Source organism: Lithobates pipiens, unplaced genomic scaffold, assembly GCF_037356315.1.
Source record: "Lithobates pipiens isolate NorthernLeopardFrog02 unplaced genomic scaffold, aLitPip1_a1.2 Scaffold_1, whole genome shotgun sequence".
Lineage (NCBI taxonomy): Eukaryota > Metazoa > Chordata > Amphibia > Anura > Ranidae > Lithobates > Lithobates pipiens.
The window spans coordinates 166,651,812-166,661,919 of record NW_027507685.1 but is presented as its reverse complement, the minus strand read 5'-3'; the positions used below and the strand labels follow the sequence as shown (position 1 = coordinate 166,661,919).

Below are 10,108 nucleotides of genomic sequence, written 5' to 3'. Positions count from 1 at the left end.
TTGGCGGTGAAAAACTGCACTTTGAACGCGAATGTCTGGCATTCAGAAAAAAGCCCATAAACGCCACTGCTCATTAAAGCTAAAAAAAACGTCCATGTGTGCATAGACACATAGGCTAACATAGAGTTTATGGGCTTTTAAAAAAAACGCCCAAACTCCAATAAACTGCAGTTTATGAGCTCCAGTGTGCATGGAGCCTAACTGAACAGACCAGTGGCGACTGGTGGTATATTTTTTGATTGAGTGGCAACCAATATCTACCTGCCACCAAACCCCCCCCGGTCATCAGTCGGGTCACAGGTACCACCCCGGTCAGTCACCTGCCCCATACTTACTCCATCTTGGGTGTGGGCAGCGCTTCCTCTGGGCTGCGCCCTGAGTTCACCCTTTTTTGAATCCTATTAGAGCTTCTGGCTCTAAACGTGCAAAAAAAAAAACATTGGAATCCATGCATCTGGCACCCCACCTGTAGATTAGGGGGCCGGACACATAGATTAAGGAGGTAGCGCCCCTGCATCATGAGCTGCCACTGGAACAGACTACTTACTAACTGTTAAATAGATCTGATTAGCAGAATCTGAAAGCTTCTGAAAGGACATTTTACTTGTTCCCAAGCATAAAAGGTTCATGTACTTGTGTCATAAATGATCATGGTTGTTAAAACTATTTGTTCAATAAAGCTACGACAAAATGAAATGCCGTGTGTGTGTTTTTTTTCTTTTTTTTTTGTATGTTTTTTTTTTTCTTTTTTATGCAAGACTGTATTTATTATTGTTAGACTTGGATAAACATCAGATCAACATTTAATAGCCCTTCCTTAGGTGAATTCAGTTTGTACCTCTTGTATCACAGAGCACCAAGACTAAAGCAAAAGCTTTGCTCCAAAAAAGTAAGGCTTCATTCACATGGACATGCCCTTTTGGGCGGGCATGCAGGTTCCAGCTGGCAGAAAAGCAAATCCTTTTACATGCATTAAGACAAGTTGTGCTGAATGGCTAAATTAATTTTAATGATGCTGCATACAGATGCATGCAGAACTAGACCCTGCACACATCTGTATGTAGCATGAACAAGGGCTAGGGCAGGTCCCCTCCACCCCTGATTTTTTACCAGGTATGCTCCATATATCTATGAAGGTGTACTGGAGATACTGAACTGGGCATAGTGGTGGGCATTTTGTTAGCTGTTATATGCAGAGGAACAAAGGAAGAGATGCAAAATAACAAGGTGTATCAATGACCCTGATTGCTGTTATGCTGTTTTTAAATTGTGACATCGGGTACGGGGTGAGGAACCTCATCTGCTGTCACAGTGAGTGGGGTGCAGGGGCTGCTGCTTTAATAACATGCTACATGTTATACCCTGAATATGGGTGTAACATGTTACCAATAGTGAACCTATTTGTATACAAGATATCGGTACTAAATATACCTTTGTCCTAAAGCGCAATCAACTGTTTATCTTTGATACTTTGCATTCGTCTTCATGCATGATCAGATTGCTTTACAACTGCTTAATTGTTGAATTGTTTGATGTCTCCCAGGAACTGTGATGTATCCATGTTGATCTGGTTGTTGATATACACATTCAAAGCAAATGAGTGTTTTTGTCCATCTCACCCTCTTGGTGTGTGGTCTGCAGTTTGCATTCATTGATCAATGAGCTCTTCTAAACTACAACCCACCGACAGCAATGAATGTTGATTGCAGCCATTATTGTTGGTCGGGTGTTTAGTTGTGTCAATGTCCATTAAGATTCATTTTTTCATCCAGCAGTATAAAAAATATCAAGATATGGTGGCATATTTTTTTTTTTCTACATACAATGTATATTTGCAGTTTTGTTCTAAGCCAAACATGTTTTCCTTCTTTAAGAAATCAGCCCAAACATAGATTCAGGTTTGTATCGCTTGATTTTCAGGGTTTCCACCTGATATTGAATGCTAATGTTAATAAACAAATTTTTTGCACTTACCTGGCCACCTAATCTGTCCCATATTGTTGCATTCCTACCTTAAATTAAAATTAACTTTTCTTTACATTTGCAAAATGGAAAATTAGGAAACGCATTTTAAGGATTTGAACACCTGGAGATATTTTAGATCGGCATACAGTATGGCATAATATCAGTACTGTGCATATCCTGACATGGTATAGCTCTAATTGGGGCTTCAGAAGTTGCATCTGCCTGATAAAAGTCAAGCCTGTCTTGTTTGTCTTTTGTCTAGAATACCTGTTTTGTGGTTAATTGACTAGAAATATTTAAATTGATCCTTGGTGTATTAAATTGAACTGTTTGAGGTAACCGTGTCGAAATGCGTGCCATGCTGCTTTTGTAAAACCCATCCCTGCCGTTCAACTTTTGAGCTTCAGCGGGCCGTAGAGTCTCACCTCCAACTTCCAAGGCCTACAGTCCTCCTCAGACAGGATTTTAAACTAAATAAGCAGGCAGAAAATGAAATTGGGGCTGAAACAACTATTCGATTAAACAGCAACGAATCAATCATGAAAATGGTTGTCAACTATTTTCATAATTGACTAATCGGCCAGCCGATTAGTTGGCCTGCATACAGAATGCATTGTTTACATATCTGGGAATACAGTGCAGCACACATACATCTCAGTACACCATCCATACATATCAGTAAGTGCCTGAGAACTTGTGAATGTGTGAGGAGCAATGCCTCAAGGGACATGTAGTCCTGGGCAGGAAGTGAGTGGTTCTAAAGGCAGAAGTTTTTTACCTTGCTATAAAGGCGCACTATACTATAATTTGCAGCTTGCTATTGGGGCACTCCAAAGGCAGAATGAGACAGAAGCATTGGTGGGGGACCCCAGAAGAGAAGAATTGGGGCTGCTCTGTGCAAAACCATTACATAGAGCAGGTAAGTATAACATGTTTGTTTTAAAAAGAATTACTTTAAAAAATGTGCAGGGAAGATCAGCATCTGAACCCAGAGAAGGGTGGAGGCGGATAAACTGGAGGTAATAGAAGGCATTACTATTACATTTAAAGTATACTTTTACAAGGAGGCAGGACATATTACATGCATGTGAAAGGAGTCTAAATAAAAAATGTGATCTCTGAAACTGATGGTATTTACCAGATTCAACCTCCAATAGTATATACAGTATATCTCTTCTGTCTGTCATTCTCAGAGTAGATTAGAGATTTTGCTCCCTAACTATATAGTTGGTTATTTATATTTACCACTTTATATCGATTTTTAAGAATAAGTTGCCTTTTTTTTAAACGTTACACATTTTTTAAAGGTTATTATCCGATTAATTGATACAATAATTGGTCAACAAATCGATTATGAAAATAGTTGCGGCTCTAAATGAAATGAATGAATCAGATTCATGCAAAAACCCAATCGCTACTGGTTGTAGGCTTTTACGTGATTGTTTTTTTTTTTTTTTTGCGCTTATAGTTTGCTTCTTCCAACCATTGCTCTTCTTCTTCTATGTCTTTGACACCTTTAGGCTGGGTTCACACTTGAAATGGATGCAGCCCCCAGCACGGGTCCGGTGGGTGCCTGTTCTCCATTTATCGGACGAATCGGGCCCAATTTTTTGCCTGAAACTGAGCCAAAGACGCACAGGACCCCTGTGCAATTCGCTCCATGGCTGCCCCAGAGAGATATGTGAACCAGCTCCATCGAGAGCCAGTCACAGGCTCCTGACAAGCGAATTAGATGCTGGGAAACTCACATCCACTAGTGTGAACCCTGCCTTAATGCTTTTGATTACATGCATATATTTCCTTAATTATGTGGTTCCATCTTAACAGTAAAGTGAATGCTTCCTGCTGTTGTGTAGAATGGGTAACAGCATCACCTGGCGCGCTGGAGGCATCGAATGTTTATTTAAGACCCTACTGCTGTTATGCACTATGTTGAATCAATGGAGTTCCTTGTTCTCCATTTGCCTAATTACTGCAGAATTCACGAGACTCTCCCTAATTATGTTAACCTCAGAATAAGTTTGTAATGAGAGACAACATTAACTGCTTTTATCCTGTTTTAAAATATCTTAAACTATTCTTGTTAAACGACTTGACGTTTGTCAGTGAAAAGGGAGACGATTTATTTCTGGAGGGCTGCATTAAACCAAAGTTGCAATCTTCACTTATAGCTATAAAGAATATATAAATATCTATTTTTCAACCAGTGAGATTTATATTTTACCATGTTTTAGAGTGTTCAAGCTAAACGGAGATGCAGTTTGCAAATCTGCCATTAATTGTCTAAAAAAAATCTATATTTCCTATCCTGTACAAAAATGCTAAATTTGCTGAAATTGTTTCCTGATCATTTTCATTTTTTTCTGCATGGCAAACTGGTCAAAGACCATTTGTTGAAACATTTGTTGTACTTTGACTCAGCCTTAGAATTAATATATATAGCAAAGACCAGAGATGTTAATGCTCAGGGTGGAAACATATTATTTACCTTCGTATTCATAGCTGAGGCTTCCCACTCGTTGGAAAATTGAGAACCGTATTATACAAATTGGTAAGAGTAATTTTTTGGTTAAACCTTTGTATTGATATTTATTTTTGGGAGGTGAGTAGGGATTTTATTTGTGCTGGAAAACTTACCTCTTATGATGCCCAGTTATTGGGTATTTAAAAGTTGACTGGTCTGATTTGCTTCTTCCCATGTTGTCATTTATTTATTTTTTCTTTTGCGTAATGAAGAGCCTCAGGGTACAGTCAACGGCCGATGGTTTATATTTTTACACTTTTTCAAACTCACCGACAGCGTTGAATGTTCTCTGAAGCCATCAGGGGCTTGTGTGAATAAACGAGACCCACACCCTATTAGAGAAGAGGAAAGTCTGTCGAGTTCAGCACATTCCAGCAGCTCAATTAGGTCATTGGAGATTTAGTTACAGGGAGCTCAGATGGATTGGAAAGCGTTAACTCGTTCAAAACCAGTTATTTCTGCAATATAAGAACAAGATGCTGCCTTTCTTGTGTCCGTTATTTCATTTTGAAGATTACAAAGGGAAGATGGAACACTTTCATTTGCTGTGTGGGCTGTTGGATCATCTGCAATGTTTGATGAACATCATCATTGATATTTAGGTGATAAGCCTGCAAAAGAAAAAAAAAAGAAATTAAAAAGGGACAAAAGTATATATTATCTAGACGCTAACTGTAGTTATGGTTCTCAAAAATTAGTAACTCCTTATATGTGCCTGCTGTACCAATGAAAAGTGTCCTGTTTGTATTGCTTTGTTTGTGCAAAATCCCTGGTGGGTCCTGCCAGTTCCTCTGCTTTCCTGTTAAAAACTCACCACACTAAACAGAAGAGTACAGCGTGTGTCAGTTTTCTAGCTATGCTTGGAACTGTATGCTGGCCTGCAGAGATCAGACTTGTCCTGACACACCCCCAGTTTAACCCCCGCTAGCGGCCGAAAAAGGGTTAAAATCCCCTGCAAAGCGCAGCTGCAGTGACACTTTGCCGGTGGTATAGCCGCGCTGCCCTATTGATTTCAATGGGTAGGAGCGGTGAATACACCGCTCCTTCACTGCTCCAAAGATGCGGCTAGCAGGACTTTTTTCACCGTCCTGCTAGCGCACCGCTCCAGTGTGAAAGCCCTCCGGCTTTCACACTGGAGTGAAAAGGGCTGGTTTATTTCAGGCGCTACACAGGCGCTGTTTTTTAGCACTGTAGCACCTGAGAACCGCCCCAGTGTGAAAGGGGTCTTACAGGCATCAAGAGCTTGAGCATTAATTTTATTGGCCAGAAATTTGCCAGGCCCCTTTAGCAGCATCAAGTGTTTTATTTGCAAAAGCTCTACTGCTGCTGGATGCACTGGCAGTGGGTTTTTGATCCTGCCACTAAACGCTGCTAAAAGCCTGTGTGCATGGACTCGTAGGCTAAAAAAACTCCTGAGGCCCCTATAAGCATTGGCACAAACGTCCAGTGTGCATGAGGCCTAAGCATCAGTAATAAAAGCGCTTTTCCTGAACTGACATTTAGTGCAGTATTATTCTGCCCAATTCTGTTCTGATGGACACCTCCCTCTCTCCATCACCATAATATATAGGGGAGGTGTTTTTGTAGCCGACAGAGGAGAGATGGACAGAGCTGGTAACACTCAGTATTTCAGTGCAGAAGTGTGCATAGGAAGTTAGAACACTGGATTAAAGAGGAAGTAAACCCTGATGAGTTTGCTTCCTCTTTCATTCCCTGCAAAGGCAAAGCATAATGGACTACTATGCATCGCATAGTAGTCCATTATGTGTCACTTACCTGACACAGGAGCCAGCGAAGTCGCCGCTGTCCCCTGTAGTCCGCCGCATCCATCTTCTTGGTGGGGTCTCGCAGCTCCGCCGCTGTCATTCTGCGAAGCCGCGATGACGTCACTCCTGCGCATGTGCACGGGAGCCGACATGCGCGGCAGCTCCGTTGTTGAGAATGCCGCGCTCAGTGCTGTCTACAGCGCATGCGCCGTAGACAGCGGTGCCTGTTTTCGGGCAAATATCTCCTAAACCATATAGGTTTAGGAGATATTTCTTGGACCTACAGGTAAGCCTTAATCTAGGCTTACCTGTAGGTCAAAGTGGTTTGTAAGGGTTTACAACCACTTTAACCTTGACCAGCCTTTTAAAATGACGTAAATTGAACAGACAAGATACAATTACATAGCAAAATACATTGTTTCCAGAGCATCGATGCATACTCCAATGCAGCGTATGCATTGTAAAGAAATAAAGTCCTGTATGCGGGCATCTACATTTAAATCAGATGAATTTAGTACTTAAAGTGGTGGTAAACTTTTTTTTTTTTTTCCTACAGATAAACCTTATATGCACTGTTTAGGAGATATTCACACTGCATGCGTACCCGTGCCGTCCTTTCAGATCTCTGTGCCCTGGCTGTGATGTTATTGTGGCTCGGCCAATCAGACGGCCAGAACACACAAACCCGCAAGGAAGACGGGGTAAAGACAGAAGCCCTGTCAGTGGTGACAGCGCGCTGCTGGAGGGCTTCGTTCTAGGGTATTTCATAATGTGCTACTATGCGATGCATACTACTACATTGTCATTGTCTTAAAGGGTTTTTTTTTTTTTTTTTTTTTAAGGTGCAGTTTACTACCGCTTTAACATGAAGCCACACATTTGGACACACCACACAATAACACTACATTCTGATGTGAACCCAGACTTAGCTGTGCAGTAAAACTCTCATGGGTGTCACTTACAAGCAAACCTAAAGAATGCATTTTTCATACATAAATTAAGGCTGGATTGATACATGAGGTAGTAAACATTATGTTGCCACACGCTGCTCTGTATTGCTGCACAATGGTCATATTTAAATCAATGATCTAAAATGGCAAAAAAAAATTTCAGTGCAACAAATTGAGGTCAGCAGGCCCTATTGAAAATGTGAATTCTCCTGCGTGCCCACGAGTTTTGTTGTATTTAAAAAAAATTAGCAAAATCCATGTTAAATTAAGTGTGAAGAACCACTGGATGAGATACCAAGAGATCCTTTATTAAGATGTCCATCCTTGCTCTAAATAATTAAAAAAGAAATACTCCTCTGAACTGCAGAGATTAGATACTGTATAGTGTATTACAGAGCACATTGTAGAAATCAGTGAAGTGAGCTTAGCGGCTTTGTGCTGTCTGGCATGTCATTTAACCTATTTCAGACTTTGAATGAGTCTGTCCTGGTTGCCAGTGATCCCCACCCCCATCATGTGTTTGACATACCGCCCTTGTGTGTGCTGGCTCGCTGCCAGTTGTCTAGGACCGGAGTTAAGACAAGACCATTTCAGTGTCCAATAACAGCTCATCGGTTCAGCCGTAGCATGGGCACGCACAACGATTTTGTGCCAGGTACTTGTTAACGCGGAATGGCAGAACCTAGAAAGCAGAGGGGGACATGGTGCCATCACAGAATGCATCTTAATCAAACCGATTGTTCAAAAGCTAGCACATGAAAGAGTTGGCTCAGGGGAGCCTTCTCTGTGTTGTCTCTGATGCTTCCTATCTGCTCTCAGCAGGGCTTCCTGCTTCTTAAAGATTGCTCTGTAAGTGATCTTATCTTTGATGAGGCATAGATCTTGTTAAAGATTCAAGCTGTTTCATTATAATTCAGTCACTAACCTAACCTCTCTGTGGGGCTAAACACTTATATGGAGTGCCGAAGTGTAACGATGAGTTGTCATATGATCCCTTTGGAGCTAGTCCCCAAATACTGTATACGTTCTTCCTCTCTCAAATGATGTGTAAAAAGATGAATTAGATTATTGTGCTTACCAATCTTATTACATCTAATGGTATCTGAGTACCCATGCGTTCAAAGCTTCAGGGAGCACCATAGAAAGGTGTCTACCATAGTTGCAGTTGTTCTTATGGTGCATCGGTGCTACGGTAATTAAACCAGATGTATAGCACTTGGAAAAAGTTACCTGTGTGTTGTATATAGCCAGACAATGTACTGTATTGTTAAGCTTGTGAGCATGAGCCTTGTTGTTCTTTAGTCTTCATTGGGTGTACATACACCCTTAGGTCTAATGTGGCAGTTTGGTGCTTGCCAGGACAACTGATGTATGTAAGAATACTGTATTAATGGGCTCTTATTGTCCTAGAAATATTGCATACACGTGGCTCTTCAAACCACAGGGATTTCAGTATTCTATTTGAATATTTGCTAATATAATTATGCTGAACTGAGAACATGGGCTTGCTATAAATATATATAGATAATCTCTCTCTCTCTCTCTCTCTCTCTCTCTCTCTCTCTCTCTCTCTCTCTCTCTCTCTCTCTCTCTCTCTCTCTCTCTCTCTCTCTCTCTCTCTCTCTCTCTCTCTCTCTCATATCTATGTATATAATCTCTAGATATATATGTATCATTTTTTTTTTTCTGGACCTATCAACCTAGCATAGATATGTGGTGATATGCTACTTTGATGAAAATCCTTTTTCAATACTGTCCATTGAGGGATACAGGAATGTAGTGATTCCCTATTTCTGCCCCTAACCATCAAGTTTCAGTTTTTGCTAGTGCCCTCCAAAAAACATGTCATACTAACCTGCTCTGTGCAGTGGTTCTGCACAGAGCAGCCCCGATCCACTTCTTCTCGGGTCCCCTGCTGGAGCTCCTGGCCCCTATCCTATTAAGTCGCCCCAGAGCAAGCAGCTTGCTATGGGGGAACACAGCAGGCTCGCTTCTGAGCCATTGCTCTGTTTCCATTCACACATGGAGCAGGGATCGGCCCTGCCCTCACACTCTCCTCATTGGCTCACGTCTGTCTCAGCCAATGAGGAGGAAGAGACCAGGGAGTGCTTCTGCTGTTGTGCACATCGCTGGATTAAGTTGGGGCTCAGATAAGTATTAGGCCTCATGCACACTGGACATTATAAAAACGCCAGTAGCATTAGCTGTAGAAAGCGGTAGTTGTAGAATGAGTTTGTCAGCATTTTTTATATTATTTATTTTTTATTTTATTTTTTTATTTTAGCAAAACTTATGGCTCAAAAATACTGATAAATGCAGAATAGCCACTCTTTTTAAGCTTTTATCTGAACCTACTAGTGCTGTTTTTCTTCTTTTTTTTTTTCCCCCAGCCAGAAAACCCCCCTGCCAAAAAAGCGGATAACAGCCTATGTGTGCATGGACATATAGGATAACGTGCTGGGGAGTTTACTGGCTGCAGGAAAAAACACCTGAAGACAAAAACAGCAGCTGTAAAAACATCCAGTGTGCATGAGGCCAAAAACCTTCTGTGTACAACAGCTCCCCCAGTCCCCCTGTTGCTGGTAAACGGACGTTTAGCAGCAGTTTGGCATTTTTTCCAGCTGCCCCTGAACTCTCCTCTGTTATCTTATCAGTACATGTACACAGGGTCATTTAGTCGTTTCCAGGCAGTTGAGTTTAGAAGCATTTGTTGGAACACAATAAAATGCATTCAGGGCCAATGTTCAGAGGCATTTGAAACACCAAATGCCTGTAATGGCTTGCACACACTGCTTAACACGGTAACTCGCGTTCAGCAGCGTGACGTTTAAAAAAAAAAAAAAGCGCCAACGTAGCATGTAAACGCGGCTAAACGGACAATTTTAAATGTCGGATTCTAGCTG

At 41.3% G+C, this 10,108-nt stretch overlaps 1 long non-coding RNA gene across 2 annotated transcripts in view; it reads right to left on the bottom strand.

The window, feature by feature from the left end:
• Nucleotides 1-239: 239 nt before the first annotated feature.
• Nucleotides 240-10,108, bottom strand: part of LOC143978289 (uncharacterized) — a 59,111-nt gene continuing 49,242 nt past the window's right edge. For both annotated transcript variants that reach the window (XR_013273920.1, XR_013273921.1), the window contains exon 3: nt 240-5,100. This is a non-coding gene — a long non-coding RNA (uncharacterized LOC143978289). The remainder of the gene's footprint in view (nt 5,101-10,108) is intronic.